General features: G+C 34.6%; 1 pseudogene; it reads left to right on the forward strand.

The window, feature by feature from the left end:
* Positions 1-4,893: 4,893 nt before the first annotated feature.
* Positions 4,894-20,789, forward strand: part of LOC142853025 (large ribosomal subunit protein uL3 pseudogene) — a 51,768-nt pseudogene continuing 35,872 nt past the window's right edge.

The following is a 20,789-nucleotide window of genomic DNA, read 5'->3' on the forward strand; positions in this document are numbered from 1 at the left end:
AAATTATTCAAGAATTCTTGTCTCCTCCCCCTTCCCAGGGGATCCACGTAGGTCTATATTGTGGTATTTCTAGTAATCTTGCTTCTCTGGGGTTGTGGATTGTAGGCTGGTTTTCCTTTGCTTTATGTCTAACACCCACTTATGAGTGAGTGCATACTGTTTTTGTCTTTCTGAATATGGGTTACCTCAGTCATAATTTTTTTTCTAGTTCCATCCATTTAGCTTCAAATTTTAAGATATTGTTTTTTACCACTGAGTGGTACTCCATTGCATAAATGTAACAAATGTTTTATCCACTCTTGGATTGAGGGTCATCTAGGTTGTTTCCAGGTTCTGGCTATTACAAATAGTGCTTTATACTCCGTATTTTGACAAGAAAACTTTCTATCTTAGAAATTTAGGTTGCAAATGGCATAGTAATCAGAAACTAACCTGTTTTCCTCCATATGACCAAAGTGAATGTTTACCACCTCAAATTCACGGTCTTTTAAAATGAGTTTGTGCTTTAGCTGTGCTACTTTGTGGAGAGGGAAGATCTCAGTATTAATTCCAGAGTAGCCTTAAGACAGTGGTGCTCCTCTGACAACATTCCAGTACACAGATTGCTATATATCATTCACTGTGACTCTTGTTTTACATTTATTGCAGGAGTAAATATATACAGGTTATACAGGGATATTGAAAAACAAACCCTGTTACAACATTACATGAGAAGTCAGATCTATAGCGAAGAATTAGCTATAAAATTATCAGATATTCTTGAACTTGAAAGGCTGTGATTCATAATTTTGTGGAATTAAACAATCCAGACTCTGACAGTTATAGGGAAGTAGAAATTTATGTACTGGTTGTTAAAATTTGTTCTGCTTAGAATCTGATATATCTTTTGATACAGGCCATGCTTGTTTCTAGCTCATGGCACTATTTGAAGATTATAGATTTTTGTAGGATGAAGTTTCTAGCTGGCGAAGTCTGCACTGATGGTGACAATTTTAAGGATATAGACACATCTATTTTCTATTTGCCTTCTCTGATTCTTCAAGTCTACCATGTAAAGATTATCTACCTGTGTCTCTGACACCATGGACACCTCAACCACCATTTTTGCTCGGATGCCTTAAGCATCACGAAGAAATGAAAACTTTTGAAAATGTAAGAAAAAAGAAAGCCCTCCTTAATGTATTTTGTATTTTTAACATATAATGTGTTTTATGTGTCTTTTTTTCAACAGAAATCTAGAAGTTCACTAAAATAGAAGGCATAGACAAAGAAATACTGATAACCACAAAAATTTTAAGTTGAGAACTAAATAAAAGAGAATTAGCATTAAGAAATTACATTCAATATTGAAAAATCAAATATATGGAGAGGGGAAGAAAAAGTAGGCTTTTAATTTTTTTTAAACTCCCAATTTGGAAGAGTTCATTAGAAGGAAACTACATATAAGACGTGGATACAGAAGTAATATAAGAAGATATTAAGTTTCAAACTTCTTAGAGTGTAAGTGGTACTTAAAATTTTTGAAGTGGACCATATTATGTAAATGAAAAGTTGCTTCCACAAGCAAGGTGTAAAACAATAAGCCATTATAGAAATGTTTGATAAAACATATAAAAGTGTCTTGTGGGAACACATAAATGATCAGCAGTATTTTTATGTGGTACATAACTATGAGCATATTTCTGTTTGGTAGCTATGTTGGACATTCGTGATATGCTGTACAATATACTTTCTCTAGCGCTATTTTTAAGTTTCTAAAAGTATGGAAGGTAGGGGAACAAATATCTAAACTTCATAGGAGGTTTTCCTTGTATGATATCCATCAGGCAAACAGTTTTTTTTTTCAAATCTTAAACGAGAGAAGGGTAAACAAATATGTTTGTAATGAGACATTTCTCAGTATCATAGACATTATATTTTCAGCACTAAAACTGTTATTCAGTTGAATTATAACTTGTATTTCTTTGTAGAGATGACCAGTTCACTATTTAAATATTATCCAAATTGAGTCATGTCCTGTTAATAATCTGCTTACTTATGTCCTTACTGTTTTTCCTTTGCATTATTTTCTTCCTGAAAAGCATCTCCTTACCAATTCCTGTATATCAGTTCCCTTATCAAAGGGTTTATTTAGGGGTAAGACTATCCAAGTAATACTGTCACTGTACTTAAAAACAAAAATTACCCTAAGCTGGGTGGTGGCAGCACATATGTTTAATCCCAGCTCTCAGGAAGCACAGGCAGGCAGATCTCTTTGAGTTCGAGGCCAACCTTGTTTACAGAGTGAGTCTGAGGACAGCAAGGGCTGTTACACAGAGAAACCCTGTCTCAAAAAAAAAAACAAAACTAAATAAATAAACCAATATATTATTTTTTTACTCATTTCTGCAAAGTGAGTAAAAATCTAAGATCAAGAATAAATTTGATCTAATGTTAGCAAATAATTAAGAATATATTGACTCAGGAAAGCCACTACAAAACTGAGGTGAAAATCACCTTCATTCATGTAAGTTTGATGCTTCTTTTGCTATATTATAGTTATACTGCTTCAAAATTTACTGCTGTGCTATGATGTGATCAACACAGAGTGGAATGTACTGAATGGTGAAATGTTGCTTGAGTTTAAGATATATGGATGAATAATAATTATTAACACAATAAAACCTTATGACTTTTTTAGGCAGATAGAATATTCTGGAACTGTAAAAGTTTCTACTCAAGGGAATTTATCATGTATGCAAAGAAATATGCTGTATCTAAAATTTTCAGTCAAGAAAAATAATCTGATCTATACTATTTGCAGGATGGATTATTCTGTATTTCACATTTCAGACATATATAAAAATATCACAACATCAGTAAAGTTGAATTGTTAGCCTTGGATATTTATTGTGCCATCTCCATACACTAAACAGAGAAATACTGAAGCTATGAAGAACATCAAAGTAAAGAACTGATGGGAAAATCTTAGAATCTCCCAGCCTTTTGAAACTAAAAGAATAACTCTAGTCTTTTTTTCCTTTCCTTGAAAAAAAAAAGTTACCTGTTTTCCTAACTTCTGCTTCTAGTGGGAGAAAAATCTCACTAGTAATATGCATCTTAAATATCCAACCTTGATTACACTCATGGAATAAGACCATTAATTATGACAAGAACACAGTTCAGTCTAACAAAGGAAGCAATGTCACTGCTAAGTATAGAGTGTGTTTAAAAGAAAAAAAAATAGCTGCATTCATGCATTAATGTATTCTAGCACAAACATGTAGCCTAGGCAGGGGAATGACTCGGTACCACAGGGCTTAAACATAAATAGAAAACAGAATTAGCTTGCCAATAAAGGTTTCTTTCAAGTGTCACCTTATTTATAGTCCTGGTAAAAACATGAGGAGTCAGATTTAATATTATATCTTTAAAAATACCTTTCAGAAGCTTACAAACCAACAGCTCCTATTAATTGAAGTAGGGCTGCCGGCATCACTGACAATCTGTGGAAGCTGGGTCAAAAGGCTCAGGGAAATGGAAGCTCAGTGACAGCTTGACAGTATGAGACCCTGATCTAACATTCTGGATGTTACGAACAGGAGTATATTGTCCCATTGGCAATGATGAGCAGACTGGGAAGCAGTGCTAAATGCGTTACCATCGTGTCATGGCTGATCTCTGTAGATCGGGGCTAACAAGACTTGCTGTTACCGAATGTGCATGCCTAATGACAGGGGATGATAGGGAATGGAAACACTAGAACATGCTGACAGGTTTTTGCACTCACCAGCAAGGTTCCGTAATAATAATCAGCACTCACTTAAAACACCTGTCCGGCAGTTTCCTTTTAATGCACTTATGGAAGTGGCTCATAAAAATATCAGTAGGATTTTCAGGTGACAAAATAGGTTACTAACTGAAAAGGAAAAGCTGAGAATGATACGAAGAAAGTATATCTGTGATCTTGGAGATAAGCAATGACTCTGGAGGAAAAGGGATCAACTATTAATATAAAGTAATGAGTTAAAAATCAGAATTGACATTTCATACTACATGATAGAGCCCTCATGAAGAAAGTGAGACTCGGGGAGTACTTGATATCTGCATTCACATGTATTTATTTCATCTAGCTCTGTTTCACAGGTATCATGCATCAGTGAAGTTAAGGCCACTAGCACTTTTTTTTTCTTTTTTCTTTAATCTTCTTACAAATATTACATCCTGACTGCAGTTCCCCTTCCTCATCTCCTAACAATCTCTCTTCCCCCACCCCCTTCTCCCTCAAATCCTCTACTCTCTTTCCCTTCAAGAAAGGTCAGGCCTCCCAGGGAGATCAACCAAACATGGCTTCCCAAATTCACAAAAAATCATATGAAACGCATCCCTTCCTATTAAGACTGTGTGAGAGAACTCATAGGAGGAAAGGGACAAAAAAGCAGTCAAAAGAGTCAAAGACAGACCTCACGACCAATCTTAGGAGTCCTATTAGAACATCAAGCTGTACATCCATAAAATATATTCAGAAGGCCTTTCGCTGATTCATCCAGACTCTCTTATTGTCAAATCAATCCCTTTGAGGCTATATCGGCCCTGGATAGTTGATTCAGTGGGCCATTTACTTGTGTACCTGACCGCTTGGCTCCTACAGTCCTTTTTCAGGATTTCCCAAGCTCTGCCTCACGTTTGATGCAGGTGTCTACATCTGCTCCCATCTGTGGATGGATGAAGTCTCTCTGATTAGTAAACTAGACTACCGTCTAGGAGTATAGTAGAATCTCATTAAGAAAATAAGGATCATTTCAATGGCTCTTTTTTCTAGGTTCTGTTGGTTTCTATACTAGGTCCCTGGGCTATCCAGACTCTGGTTCCTGACAATCCAGGCAGTATCAGGTGTAGGCACCATCTCCCGGCATGGAACTCAAGTTGAATCAGTCGTTGACTGGCTACAGAAGTTCTGTTCCAACTTTAGCCCAGCACGACTTGCAGACAGAACAAATTGTAAGTTAAACGTTTTGTGGCTGGTTTGGTGTCCAGCTCCTCTACTGATATACTTACCTACTTACAAAAGACAGAGCTTTCAGGCCCTTTGTTCCCCATTACTAGGAGTCTTCACTGTGGTCACCCTGGCAGTTCCCTGGGAGTTTTCATGTTGCTATGTTTTTACCACACTCCAGAAATACTCTACCCAATTCAAGCATCTGTTTTAGTGCTCTCCCTGTTGTTCTCATACCTACCTGCTCTGATTCTACCTGAAAAATCTATCCTATTTTTGTTTCCTGGCACTATTCATCCATCCTGCATTGAGCCCTCTTTGTTACTTAACCTCTCTGGGTCTGTGGATTGTTACATGATTATCCTTCTCAAATAATATCCACTTATAAATGAGCACATACCATGTTTGTTTTTCTGGGTCTGAGTTACCTAACTAGGGGTAGTGTTTTATAGTTGAGCCCATATATCAGCAAATTTCATGATGTTATTTTTTTAATAGCTGAGTAATACTCCATTGTGGATATATATCACATTTATTTTATTCTTTCTTTAATTGTTAAACATCCAGGCTGTTTTCAGGATTTCAACTTTTGATAAAAGACATTTTAAATGAATGAGATAATATTTTCTTTTTTCATCTCCATTTACTTGATTGGTAATGATATCAAACAATATTTTCATAAATGTGTTAATTGTGTGAAATTGCTCATTAAAATGTATTAGTATCATTTGTCAATATAAATATAGATATTTTGGTATAATGTTTCAGGTTGCTTACATATTAAGTCTATTTTTCCTTTACAGGATGAATAGTAAATATGAATAGTAAAATGCTCATTTTTTTCTCCACTGTGTAGATAGGATCTTAATCAAATTTCCGGTTTCATTTTCTTTTAATAGAAAGTCTTTTTGTTCATTTTCTTGTTGCTCTTTATTACCTTGTGCTTTTAAGTCTTGTATAAAGAACTCAGAGTTACAATGATGTTCTTTAAGTTACCCCTTGTATTTTCTTTTATCAGGATTTTATTATCAGGAATTCTATTCTTGTTTTGATTTATTGTGAGCTAGTTACACATAGAGTGAGAGTCGGTGTTGAGTATTAGAATTCTGAATAAGAATGTCTGCCTTTATCTGCCATTTTAGTTCAGGGTCGATGGTTTCCCCAATGTGAACTTTTGGTCTTTTTTTTTTTTTATCACTAATGGAATGGCTATGGAAGTATGGATTAAATTTTGAGTTCTCTGTCTATAAATAATCATATAGTATGCCATAATTTCAGCTACCATAGTCATTAATATATTATAAGATATTTTAATGCCTCCTAATGCTTTCTTCTTGACCTAAAGAGTTTTGCTCTTGAAAATCTTTTGTGTGTCCATATACATTCTGACATTATGTCTATTAGTTCTGATAAAATTGAATTTATGTTTTGATGCCTGTTGGAATGAATTTGTAGTGTGCTTTATGTAGAATGGAAATTTTAGACATATTATTTCTCCCAACCATGAGAACTAGAAGTATTTCCCTATGTGTACTGGTATGTATGTCGTATTCAAATCCATTCACCTACATTGAATAGTTTTCATTGCAAATGTGTTTTATTTATTTAAATGCATTTCTAAATATTTAATTTATTTGATCATTTATTATTCATCATTACTACTATTTTTTAAAAAAAATTGACTTTAATAGAATTTCAAGTACTGCAATAACCATTTAATTTATGTGGAGAAGAAATGCACTTCTAGTACAGAAATGCATAGTCATTGACAGTGATGCATGGCTTAGTTTATGCTTTAAGTGATCTAGGAAATGATATGTAAAATCAGCCACAAGATGTAGCTGGACAAAATGAAATACAGGTGGGATTAGAGGATCAGCCAAAGGTTGAAAATATTCCTGATAATTGCCCTCAGAACATTTCTGCTGAGATTTGGTCTATATCTGCAATCTAGTCTCTATTCATATAGAACCAATGACGTGTGTAGTGGTGGCAGAGCTAAGAGGTAAGCATAATCCCCGGAGTGAAATTTCTCACATTACACATCTGATTTAACATATGCTGTTACCGAATGTCAGAGCTGCTACATTAGAGATAGCAACCTTCCCCTGGGAGAAGTATCTAGTTAGTGACAAGTTGTTTACACTGTGCCTTTTACACCCTCATTAAATGCAAAGTTTCATCTTGACTTTGTTTGGTCGAGTCATTTTCTCAGCATGTGTTTTTTATTTACCACTCATCACGCTTCATCTACCATCACCATGTTTGAGGGTCCTCATAATAATATATTGTTTGACAACTTCAAATAGAACTTATTATTTTCTTAGGATAAAGAAAATTTCTCATGCTGAATTAAATGCAAGAGACAATAAGTATATAAATAAATAAATAAATAAATAAATAACAATAACCAGAGGGCTTTTTACACATTTTTCAATGACTTTGCTACAGCATGATAAAAGAAAAAAGAATATGGCTATGAAGAACCATTGTACGTAAAGGTGAAAGAGGCAAATTTCCAATTCCACAGCTTCTCTAATGTATGTGTTTTCTTATCTGACTTTGTTTTGCATACTTAGTCTTAGGTGTGTCTGGATATTCATTTCATTTATTTAGCACAGAATAAGCATATCACTCTTCTTGAGCCGGAGCAAAATCTTGAGCAATTTCTATAATATGCAGAAATAATATGACGTGCAATTAATAGTACTAAGATGTCTATGGTATTCTCAATCTCAGTGTGACCTCTATATTGCTAACCTTACTCCTCAAACTATAGGAACACCTAAACAGAGGTGAATAAAAGAAGAACCAAAGTTTAAGTAGAACTGTAAGGAATGGAGGAAGCAATGAATGGGTGAAACCCTGATTGAAAGAATGGGTTTTGTTGAAATTGTCATGGCCACTCCAAAACATCCAAGCCTTGAACCCATGTGATTTTAACAGAGCTATTCCTCATATGAGTCATATTCAGAGGATGACAAATCTTTCCTTGGGGATCTGAATGTGAGCAAGTGACAAATATTTACACAAACTAGCAACCACAGCATTCTCCACTGATACTCTTATAATTGGAAACTCTCCTCCTGAAGATAGTATATACCAAGATTAGCTGATCCTATCCACTGTACTGTACATAATAAACAAGTTGAGGTTCTTCTGAATCACAGCTGTATCAGATATCTCTATCAGAGTACATATCCAGCATGATTCCACTCTATGTGTGTGTGTGTGTGTGTGTGTGTGTGTGTGTGTGTTTGTTATCTCTGTCTTACTTCAATACTCTTTGCCAGCATTCCACGATCAAGGTATGAAGGTCATGATAGACCACTACTGGAAATTACCATGTTCTGTATTTGGCAGGGTCTCTGTAGATGAACTCATAGATGCTGTGGTTGACTGCAGAAACATCCAGTACACAATGAAATCAGTCAAGCGTGCAGTTTGGGTGGTAGAGAAGCTTACACGATCCAACACCAGATGAGATGGAATTTCTTGGGTAAAGAAGAGGCCTTTTTCTTCAGAAGTATTTCCCCTACTTGGTGAACAGCATTACACTGGCTGATCCAATGTTCATATACAATACATATGTCTTGAACTCATTAGACTCAATGATCTATTGTTTAATAATTTAAGAAAGTTTTAAAGTTGGTTCACAATGTAACAAAGAGAGTTCAGAACACAGTTGATGAATTTTCTCAAAATATATTGTATATACAAATACAATTTAAACAAAAAGAAAATTTATAAGTGAAAAGAATCATGCAAATTTAAATTAAAGTAATATTTTATTGAAGATTAATTGAAGAACTATATTAATTTTTATTCTTTATTTTTGTCATGTGTACATGAAAAACAGGTATACCAATATATGCATATTTAACTGCAATGCAATAACATTATTATAGTTAGATTTCTACCACACAAAATTTTAAATGTCATGATATGTTTATAGCATTTATTTTCTTAATTGCTATAATTTTCCTGTTATTCTCTTGCTGTGATTAATCATCCTATATTTAGATAACTTATGATCATAAATTACATAGGTATACATTTTTTAATCAAAATATTTTAAATATGTTATTATTTGAACATTAGGATAATGAAATATTAGCATTTTCAAAATTCTTATTGTTGTTTACATGAACTTTTCAAAACATTTATAGAAAAGTAAGCATAATCATTGGTATTGACAAATTATTTAAGTAAAGGAACAATTTCATTAATATGTATCTTTGACTTTCTTTCTCAGGCTTATAATTAAAAAAAGAAAGAAAAAAATCAGTATAAGTACTATCTTTTCAATTCAAGTGTTTATAGAGATTCATGATAACATCATCAAATTTGAAAGCATTTATTATATAAAACAGCAGGAAAATGTGAAATGAGGTAAGACAAAGATAAAAAGTCACTTCTTCCACAACTCATCTAAAGTTTACACCTTCCGTCAATCTCTTCATTGAATTACTCACTTCAAAATTAAGATTCTTTTTTCAAATCAGATTCATCACTATTAAAAGTGTGGATTACATAATATATTTCACAATAAAATGAGTAAGTTATTATTGGAATCTGAATGACCTCCCCATGGCTATGTCAGGGCCTTTTTTTTACCAGTGATGGGCCTTTGTAAGCGTATGACTGAATTGATGGAAGTAGTGAATAGTATAGAACATAGGGCCTATGTAGAGGAGGTAAAGCACAGGAGTCTCCCCATGTAACAGTACATCTTTCCCCAAATGCTTGCCTCCTCTTTCCATTCAGTTGTCTGGATACCATGAGGTAGGTCACATTGGTGTAATGAATAGATTTACCATACTGTCTTTGTCCTAAGCTCAAAGTAAAAGAAATAGAAAATCTGTTTTGGGCTGACACTAAAACCCAGACGAAGGTAAACTAAGGTATTTTATAATGGCAATAAACTCATTTAAATAGAGAAAAGGTCAATTCTGATTATTGTTAGGTACATGAATATTTGTAGCTATTGGGAAAATTGGCTTTAATCTATCAGAGTTTGAAAGATCACATATTGCACTAAAACTGAGTTTGAAAAAATATTGAATCTTATATTCTCTTTTTTATGAGGAAGACAAAAATATTTAGGAAAAGTAAATTATCATAATTCTTACTTTTATTATCCCAGAGGAACTATCACATGTTTATTTTTATTTCTGAACTCGCTTGATTATACTGAGGACTTCTCACTAGTTTTATATCTACTGTTTGCTAAGACACTAGATGAATACAAATTTACACAACAGATAAAAAAATACATATATTAATTTACTCCTTTGAAGACCAATAAATTGCCATTTACACTTATGTATGCAATTTGTTTACTTTGCAACTGGCCATATGGGTCAAACCAATAGAGAGAATTATAACATTTATAAATTGTTATTACTGACTATACTTACGCCAACCAAAAGCAATTTTTAGTACTCTATAGATTTCCTTTAAAGTGGTTAAACTGTAATGTGGAGAAAACAAATATATTAAATTCATGGCTAACATGACAAATATTATATTAGGGAAGGAACTACAGACTCAGACAAATATTGCATTTCCTTTCATATATAGAATCTATATTTCACAATGAGATAAAAACTGGAAGTTGAGGCATTTGAAATACTAGATTAGGCAGATCAAATCTAAGAAATCTGTAGAGAACCACAACAGTCAATGAAATATTTACACAAAAAAGAAAAAGTATAGAATTCAGGCAAGATCACAATCACATTGCTTCCCACTGCTTAAAAAAAAAGATCTTGATTACATTGTTAGCTTTTCTGCAGTTCTGAAATACACAGCATTTAGAACTTGTTGACAACCTTTTCCTGTGCTCAGAGTAAATGGAATGAGTAGGGTTTAAGATCCTTGGGCACTGCAGAGCACTGAATCATCCCACAAATCCAGGACCATTTGACATTACTTTTTGAAGAACCACTCACGTACCATCAGATCAGTCACATCTTTCTCTATAATCTTGAAAGAAAAGGAAGAATGCAAGCTGCAGAACACAGTCTCACTTTCACCAAACTAGGGAAGGGATAACTAGGGAATGGGTAGTGCCGCAATTGTTCAGAAGACACTGAAAAAGAAAAGAGGCAGAAATTTTGTTTCCCACTCTTGGCTTATTCATGATTCCTTTGACATTTTACTCTTTTATTCCTGCTTTCAAATCTGGATCTTCCCTTCTTTATTTTTCTCTATTAGAACTCAGGACCCAGGGCTTGGAGATGATTTCACAGTTAAGAATCCTGCACACCTGCAGAGGACTTGGATTCAGATCCCATCACCCAAATGGTGGCTCACAATCACACTAGCTACTGCAGTGCTACTAGCACACTAGAATGCCCTCTTCTGGAATTTAGGAACTCCACCACACATAGTCCTTTCTTTTTTCTTCAATTGGGAATTCCTTGTTAGTTCAAATTTTCAAATAATAATATGAAACCTGGAGCAACAACATAATGTAACAATAGAGGTCACAAACTAAAATGATTGGTATCTAATCCAGTCTGGTATAGTCTGTCTTCAAAAACACTCAGTAATATTTTTGTCATTGTGTGGTGTCTAGTATAATGCTGAGTATAGAAATCATGCTCTGTATGCATTGCCATGACCTCAACAGAAATAAAAATAGATGCTTTTCTCAATATGAAAATAGACTATGAGAGATGAGATTAAAATGAAGGTACTCTCTTCCACATTCTGTGAAGGGAAGATTTCATCTAAGAGGCTACTTAGATCTTGAGTTCATAAGATTTTAATTTATGTATTTTAGTTAATAACTTGAATTGCACCTATTCTTATAGTTATGCAGCAAAGGTAGATAGTGAAAGAGAGTTTATTTTTCGGTTAAACCATCTTAGACATTGATTACAGTTACTTAGAAAACTAAATACCAGTTGTATTTTTTTGCATAAATATCTAATATAGAACACATCTAAAATACTTATCAAGCTGACGTCTAAGTAAGGGGTTAATACATTCTCACTATAAAATATCAATGATTGGCCAAGTGGTGGTGGCACACACCTTTAATTCTGGCACTTGGGAGGCAGAGGCAGACGAATCTCTGTGAGTTCGAGGCCAGTTTGGTCTACAAGAGCAAAGGACAGCAAAGCCCAGGATACTCATGGCTACTCAGAGAAACCCTGTATCGAAAAGCCAAATAACTAACTAAAATAAAATATTAGTTTTATAACAAAGTAAAAATATTTCACTTTTTTTTAACACTTAAAATACTCTTTCCACCTTTTTATACAGTATGCTCCAATTTCTCTTGATTTGGGAGTCCCCTCTGTGTGCTGTGATTACTATTAATGAATAAAGTGACTGCCAAGACCTATAGCAAGGCAAAACTTAGGTAGGCAGGGAAAGCTAGGCTAATTGCTGAGAGAAACAAGGGCGGAGTCAGAGAGAAGCCATGGAGTCACTAGAAACAGACATGCTGAAACTTTGCTGGTAGATTACTAGAAATGGATTAAATTAAGATGTAAGAGTCAGCCAAGAAATTAGAGCTAATGAGCCAAGGAGTGATTTAATAAATACAGTTTCTGTGTGATTATTTCATGTCTAAGGTAGACAGGCAGCCGGGAACCTGCAAGCAACCTCCTCCAACATTCTACTGAGGTTTCACCTTAAAAACTCAATTTTCTCTTGAACTCCATTTTACAAGCCTTTTACAGTGTATTTTTCCAAGAATGCATATGATCATATGTACAATGTTTACAGATCTATTGAATGTCATCTTTTAAAACCTATTATCTTTTTCTATCATCTACTTATATCTATCTAGCATGTCTATATATTCATCTTGTAAATTTCTTATTATGACAAAACACTAACAAAAGATCTTGAAAGAATAAGGGTTGACTTTGGTGTATGGTATGAAGATGGGTCATGCTGGAAGAAATGTGACGTCATTGGTCTCATCACTTCCACAGTCAGGAAGTCCAAATAATTAATGCTGCTTCTCCTTTATTTTTTTCACTTTCTGTTTTTTTTTTTCATTCACTCAGTAACCTCAGCACATGCAATCATGTCACCCATCTTCAGGGTAATCAACTTAATTCAGTTAAACATCTGTAGACTCTCCCTCACAAATATAGTCAGAGCTGAATATCTTAGACTATTCTGAATCCCAACAAGTTGCCAACCAAACTATCATTTTATTATCTATTCATGCTCAATCTGTGTATCATCTATTTATCATCTGTCTATCATCTTTCTTTCTTCCTTCCTTCCTTCCTTCCTTTCTTTCTTTCTTTCTTTCTTTCTTTCTTTCTTTCTTTCTTTCTTTCTTTCTTTCTTTCTTCTTTCTATCATCATTTACCAGAAGTGTGTGTGTTTATTTTCCAAGCACCCTTTTTTTTCAGAGTTTTCATACTCTTTAGTTTATTTATCATTATGCCATCATGGCCTATCTTTTTACTGATCTTTAGGAATACTGAAGGAAGCAAACATTTGTGTGATTAAAATCCATTTTTACTTAAGGAATTATCAGATAAAATACATTTTTCTAAACATTATCATTGAATACATGCAGCTATCATAGATTCAGAGATTATGGTATTTTTAGAGACAAAGCCCTATTTGAATAATAGCATTGCTATAATTTCAAGAAAGTCTCATTTTTGGCCTCATAAAGTGGATATTTTTTAGATTTGCTTTCCTTCACCAATATTTTAGGAAAATTACTGTCACTCAAATGTGTTCAATTCCAAAACTCCACTTCCATTAGAGAAGAATAATTGACAGAGAGCTCTGTAGAAAAGTAGGACATTGAATTGTGATAATCACTCAGGAAATTGCCTCTTTCCTCAGTTTTCATTGTGGTTGAGAGGGGAGAAACTCTATTTATTAACTTAGGCAGTTGATAGCTGGCTTAAGTAGAACAAAAGAAACAGTGTCGTTCTATGTAAGACATTGTGTCATCACTATAGTCTTTTTTCATTTTAATATGATTCCAGTATTTTTTTTCTACAGTTTGCTCAGGACTTTTCATGCGTCTTTGCTGAAGAGCATTCTTAATTTGTACTTGGGTTCTTTCTACTTGTCAACCAATACTGTTATGAGACACTATCTAAACCTTGAGAAAAATGTGTTTTTAATTTGTATTTTATTAAGCCATATTTATGTTAATGATCCATAAAAATAATAATGGATACAAAAATTATAATATACATTTTTACTTTTGCCCTGCAAATCCCCAACTCTGTGTTTTGGCATATAATAAAAATGGCAGTATGGGTATTCTAATGGATGTCACTTTTATACAGGTATTCATAATTAGTTTCTATCATTTGAACTTTTTTCTAAGGTAATATCAAATACAATATTAAAACCAACTTGTTCTTATGGAGAAAAATTACATTCACAGGTGTTGTGCATTTCCCCCAATGCCTTGGATATAACAAACTTTATAATGAATGTCCTTTGTTTTAGTTTGCCCCGACTATTATAACACATACCATAAAGTTAGATTTTTAAAAACAGATATTTTGTGTTTTTACAATACTGAATGATAGAAGAGCTGGTCCAGTTCTGACAGTTTTCTGTTTTTATGTGTTTCTCACACGGCAGGCAGCTCACACACACACAGATGGAGGGGTTCTAACTTAAACTCCTCTAAGGAATGAGGGACTCACTATTCTGACCTCATTTTACCTTAGTTATTGTCTCGGGAATATTTTCTCATCCAGGAAAACCGAAGACAAATCTTCCAACATTTGTATTATGAAAAACACAACTGAGTTCATACTGCTTATTTTTGTTTCTTTTTAATTAGTTTACAAAAATAAAACAAATACTAGTTAATTTATTCAAATTAACAATCTACACAGAGTAATATTCTTGTTTATATCTTAACAATTACCATTTTTATCTGAAAATGTTTTTGATCTTTTTATATCTTCATATCTGAAGCTATGAATATTTATGGTTGTCTCATATTTTTATGATTGGCATGTGTTTATTCCTAGAATAACTTCCTTTATACTGCAAGGGAAAGTCGTCTCTGGTAAAGCAATAATTATTGTATCTTTACAATATCTATCAAAGATCTGTCATATAATAGAAAGTTCTTTCCCTGAGTTCCTAGGTTTTCTGTATAAATTGATGCATACATGTACTTTATCATACAAAGAGTTTCCATTATTTTTGTGATTTTTATTCTTTCAAAAATTGTTCAAATTATTATTTCTCTGCCATTTTAGATGTTTTTACTAATTTAGATAAATTCAAGTTATCTTATCAAGTGGTAGAATTAGTTTAATAGAGTAATAAAAGTAAATTGGTTTATCATTTTCAGTACAAAATTTCTTGTATTTCCATAAAAAATACCCTTAAAAGCATTTTTCCTGATTAAAGCTACTGTTCAGAAATAACTAAGTTCATTCTCCTGTTAGTATGTTACTTCTTATAGAACAAAATTTGTTTTTGAGTTAGAGGTTCTAGCTCACTCTGCACTCTCACTATTTGTGTTTATAATTTCTAAATTTTTAGTAAAAACACTTCCAGCTATATGAGCTAAAGTTATGTACAAACCAGTACATTATGTTCTTTTCCTAAATAAAGTCTTTAAAACATGGTAATACTGCCAGGAGATGGTGGCGCACGCCTTTAATCCCAGCACTCGGGAGGCAGAGGCAGGTGGATCTCTGCGAGTTCGAGACCAGCCTGGTCTACAGAGCTAGTTCCAGGACAGGCTCCAAAGCCACAGAGAAACCCTGTCTCAAAAAAAACATAAACAAACAAACAAAAAACATGGTAATACATTGTTTTCTTCCAATACCGCTAAACATATAAATATAAGAAAGACTTATCAAAAGCAAATTAGGTATTTGAAAATATTTCAGGCAACAAGACTACAGCAATACTAAGCGCATTCCTTTAATGACTTTGAAGGTCACTCAATAAGTAAGGTATTTTTCTAAAACCTTGGTTCAATACCCGAAATCATGCCCATTTTTGATTTATATTTTTATGACTGAAGATCTTAGCAAACTCTTGAAATGATAAAGCAAACATAAATATCAGGATTCTCTAACTGGATATGTTCACTGCTCATTTGTTTTCTTCCTGCAGACAATTTTAAGTTTGATGTAGAGAATAGCCAATAGTTCTCATATTTTTTACTTCCTGTCCAGGAAGTGTTAAGTTTCATGGTCTCCAAAGTGGAAATATTACCTGATCTGTTTCACTTCACATGTGTATGGGGTTAATGTGTGTTATATGACAGCTAGGACTCAGGATTTAAAAATATTCCTGGGAAAATATTAATTCATTATGCATTCCTCATGTTTATCTGAGAGTGAGTGCTTGTGACAGAAAGACAGAAAAAGAGATATGTTCTAGTAGCTCAGGATAAATGAACATTTTAAATACATATATAAAAATAAAACCAGTAAGAATAAAAAAACATAGTTACATATTAATTTCATACTTTATTTTTATAAGTTTTATTTAATTGCAGTGGAAAATACTGCAATAGAATATTCACTTTGCTGGACGTTATGCTTGCAGACTTTAGAGTCTGTCACCAAATGTGAAACAGCATTATGAGTACAAACAATATCATGCTTCTGGAAACTCCTGAATTTTCTGGCTTTTTTTTTGATATATATTTTTTTTATTGATAAAAGAAGAATAAAGAAAAAAAACAAATTTCCACCTCCTCCCAGCCTCCCCTTTCCCTCCCCCTCCTCCCACTCTTCTCCCCCTCCTCCCACTCTTCTCCCCTTCCTCCCACCCCTCTCCCCTTTCCCCCCTCCTCTCCCCCTCCCTCTCCAGTCCAAAGAGCAGTCAGGGTTCCCTGCCCTGTGGTAAGTCCTAGGTCCTTCCCCCTCTGTCCATATCTAGGAAGGTGAACATCCAAACTGGCTAGGCTCCCACCAAGCCAGCAGATTGCAAAGGATCAAAACTGCATGCCATTGTCCTTGGCGTCTCATCAGCCCTCATTGTTCGTCGTGATCAGAGAGTTCAGTTTTATCCCATGCTTTTTTTGGTAATAGTCCAGCTGGCCTTGGTGAGCTCCCAGTAGATCAGCTCCACTGTCTCAGTGGGTGGGTGCACCCCTCGTGGTCCCGACTTCTTTGCTCATGTTCTCCCTCCTTCTGCTCCTCATTGGGACCTTGGGAGCTCAGTCCAGTGCTCCAGTGTGGGTCTCTGTCTCTATCTCCATCCATCGCCAGATGAAAGTTCTAGGATGATATGCAAGATATTCGTCAGTATTGCACTAGGATAGGGTCATTTCAGGTTCCCTATCCTCAGCTGCCCAAGGAACTAACCTGGGGACCTCAGCTTGGGCACCTGGGAGCCCCTCTTGGGTCAATTCTCCTGCCCACCCTAAAGTGGGTCCCTTAAGTAAGAATTGTGGTTCCGTGCTCCCCTATCCAACCTTCCTTTATCCCGATCCTCCTGTTTCCCCAAGTCCCCCCTCCTTCCCTTCTACCTTTTCTCTCCCCATCTCCCCTTACCCCCTTCCCAACCACCCCCAAGATCCCACTTTTCTCCCCGGCAATTTTGTCTACTTCCCTTATCCAAGAGGATAACTATATGTTTTTCCTTGTGTTCACCTTCTTACTTAGCTTCTTTAGGTTCTCCAATTGTAGACTCCGTGACCCCTATTTATGGCTAGAAACCAATTATGAGTGAGTACATCCCATGTTCTTCTTTTTGGGTCTGGGATACCGCACTCAGAATAGTGTTTTCTATTTCCATCCATTTGCATGCAAAATTCGAGAAGTCATTGTTTTTTTACCGCAGCGTAGTACTCTAGTGTGTATATATTCCATACTTTCTTCATCCATTCTTCCATTGAAGGGCATCTAGGTTGTTTCCAGGTTCTGGCTATTACAAATAATGCTGCTATGAACATAGTTGAACAAATGCTTTTGACATGTGATAGAGCATCTCTTGGGTAAATTCCCAAGAGTGGTATTGCTGGGTCCAGGGGTAGGTTGATCCCGAATTTCCTGAGAAACCGAAACACTGACTTCCACAGTGGTTGCACAAGATTGCATTCCCACCAGCAATGGATGAAGGTACCCCTCGCTTTTATTAGTACCTTCTTTCCTCCCTTGTTGATCTGTTTGTTTTGTTGTTGTTATTTTTTAACACTTTACATGAGAGAGCTCATTAAAGGAGAAAGCAGATAAAAATTTGAAGTAAAAGTTATTGGTTACGTATTGAACATAATTCAAGAACATGTGCACCATTCTATTGTATACATAGATGTATAAACACAGACAGACGCAGATGCACACACACATATGCACATAAACACATACCCACATACAAATAAGTAGAGAAATTTGAAACTTGGGGACAAATATAAATCCTTCTAACTTCATTCTGAATATCCCTGAGGGAATAACAACAAATAACAAGAAATAACAATTGTTGCACATACCTGAGATAAACTTGGTGTGTCTTTGATCCTTTAACATATTCATTTAATGAATGAAACATGCCATAGAACAATGCCTTTCTTCATATTACTTAGTATTCAGTAATCAAAATGCATCTAATGTCTTTCCCTTTCTTTGCCCCTTGTTAAACTTACTTAAGTTTGTCAAACTCATTGTAAGAGTTCACAGATGTATTCTTTCTACTATCTTTTAGTTATTTTTGATTTCAAACTTAAAAGGGTTTATTGCTTGTATTTTACCTTAGTTTTGAGATTAAATTATGTAAATTTATAATTTTAGGCTGGCCTACCATTTGAAATCTTCTCACCTTAGCCTCTCATGCTAAATCAGATATTTTTCGCTGTGTCTACCTCAATTTGGTGTTTTATTTAATATAATTTAGTATTCTTGGTCAATTTATAGATCTCTTTTTGATGCTACAGCTAATCATATTTTCTTGCACTCAATTTATTTTCCCAGTTACACTGTTTGGGGGTTTGTAACTTAGAGTAAAACAATCATGTAAGACCCCAGGATTCAATACCTCCTATAAGAGTAAAGAACAATGTCACACACATTTCACAGAAACTGCCTTAAAAAAAAACCTATTAAACAAAATGACATCCATCCAAAGACTGACTTTGATTGTTTCCCAAAGGTTTGGATGTTCTTTTTTCCCTTTAACTTTTGCATCGATGTGACAAATTGTTTGTGAATTATGCAGCAATATCTTTTATTTTAAAATCACCCAGTAAGATGAAGGTTATAATTAAAGTGAAAGCAAATATGCACTCAATTTAACCTTCAAGAAGGGAAAGAGACCATCTGGTTTATTTGAATGTGTTTACTAAGTGACTATGACTAAAGGGTTTATATGCTCTATTGTTGACACCACTTTCAAATCTGCATTTATGGATCATTTCTTACAGTGTTCCCCTAGGGGAGACATAGAAGAGGTGACAGGGAAGTTTGTAATGATACTTCAGAAATGATTTTTTATAGTGGTAACTTTAAGAAAACTACTAAGATAGCAAATGAATTGAGGTTAGCTTACCCTCTCAAATGTAATATTTTTATGGTACCAACAGCAAAACACAGCAATTTAAATACCTTCTAATGTCTCTTGAATAACTACAATTATGCTACATTCTTTTAAGCACAATTTGCTGTTAGCTTTGCTCATTTAAAGAAATGTGTTCAAAATTTAAGGCTGTGTTAAATGTTTCACTACTGTTTTAAGGTTATGAATGCAGCAGTTCATCTAGAAATGAACCCCTCTGCTATGAAGCAGTAATATGCAGAGCTGTAAAGACACTGCTGAAGGATGTAGTTTATTTTAGGAAGAAGCAAGATTTCCATATGTATATGTAGCCCAACGTGTGAAAAATACAATCTGCTTTATACTATCTTCTGTTATTTGAAGCAGATATTCAAATGAAATGGTTGCTGCAAAAAAGGAAGAGGGGAAAAAAAGGTGCAAACCTTAAAATATTGCCTGAGAAGTGAATTTCATGAGAGTGCATTGTGTGAGCTTCCTTTGGACTCTTGTCATAATTCAAAAATGAAATGAAGTATTTTTCCATTGTCTGTTTTTTTACAACATAATGGCGTGTAAATATAATGATAGGCAGAAGAAAATTTGTCCTTTAGAATAATTTGAAAGAAAGTAAGAGTGCCAGAATATACACTCTCAATGTCATTTCAGATGATTTCTGTCATTGCTCATCTATTCATTCTTTCTAACGCTACTCATAGAAAAATCTCTCCTGTAGGCATTCAGTACTTTGAAGATGTTCTAGAATGAAAGAGATTGTACTGGATTTTAAAAAGTAGATTAATAGTAAGAATAATCTATTGCCTTTACAGAAATCTTAATTCTTAAATGCATCATTACTATTTGAACACCGTTTGGTCTGGGCATGGCTATCATGACGTGCTGACCACAAAAGCATCCCAATGTCATCAGAGGAGCTAAAGCTTTGGTGGGCCTACATGGCTTCTCTTCACTCTGCTTTCTTTCTCCCAGCATTCAGTTTAATTTTCCCCACCTTGCTCCACTCTTTTGCCCTATCACAGGCCAAGCCAGTTTCTTTATTAACCAATGGTATTCACAGCATATGGAGAGGGGGGGGGTCCTATATCAGGTTTCCTTTCACAATTGAAGCTGTAACAGAGACAGATGACAGGGGCCATCCCCAGCAAAGGCCTGATCCCAGAGAGGAGATAAGGAGTTGGTGAGGGAGAACTAAGCTGAGCCATGGGTTCTGACAAGAATATCACAGCCTGACTGATTAGGAGACAGAGTGCTTCTTTGTTTATAAGGAATTCAGAAAACAGAGATATATTCATACCGATCCAGAACATAGATCATATCATTTTTTATTCAGGCAGGT

This window comes from Microtus pennsylvanicus, chromosome 6 (genome assembly GCF_037038515.1).
Source record: "Microtus pennsylvanicus isolate mMicPen1 chromosome 6, mMicPen1.hap1, whole genome shotgun sequence".
Classification (NCBI taxonomy): Eukaryota; Metazoa; Chordata; class Mammalia; order Rodentia; family Cricetidae; genus Microtus; species Microtus pennsylvanicus.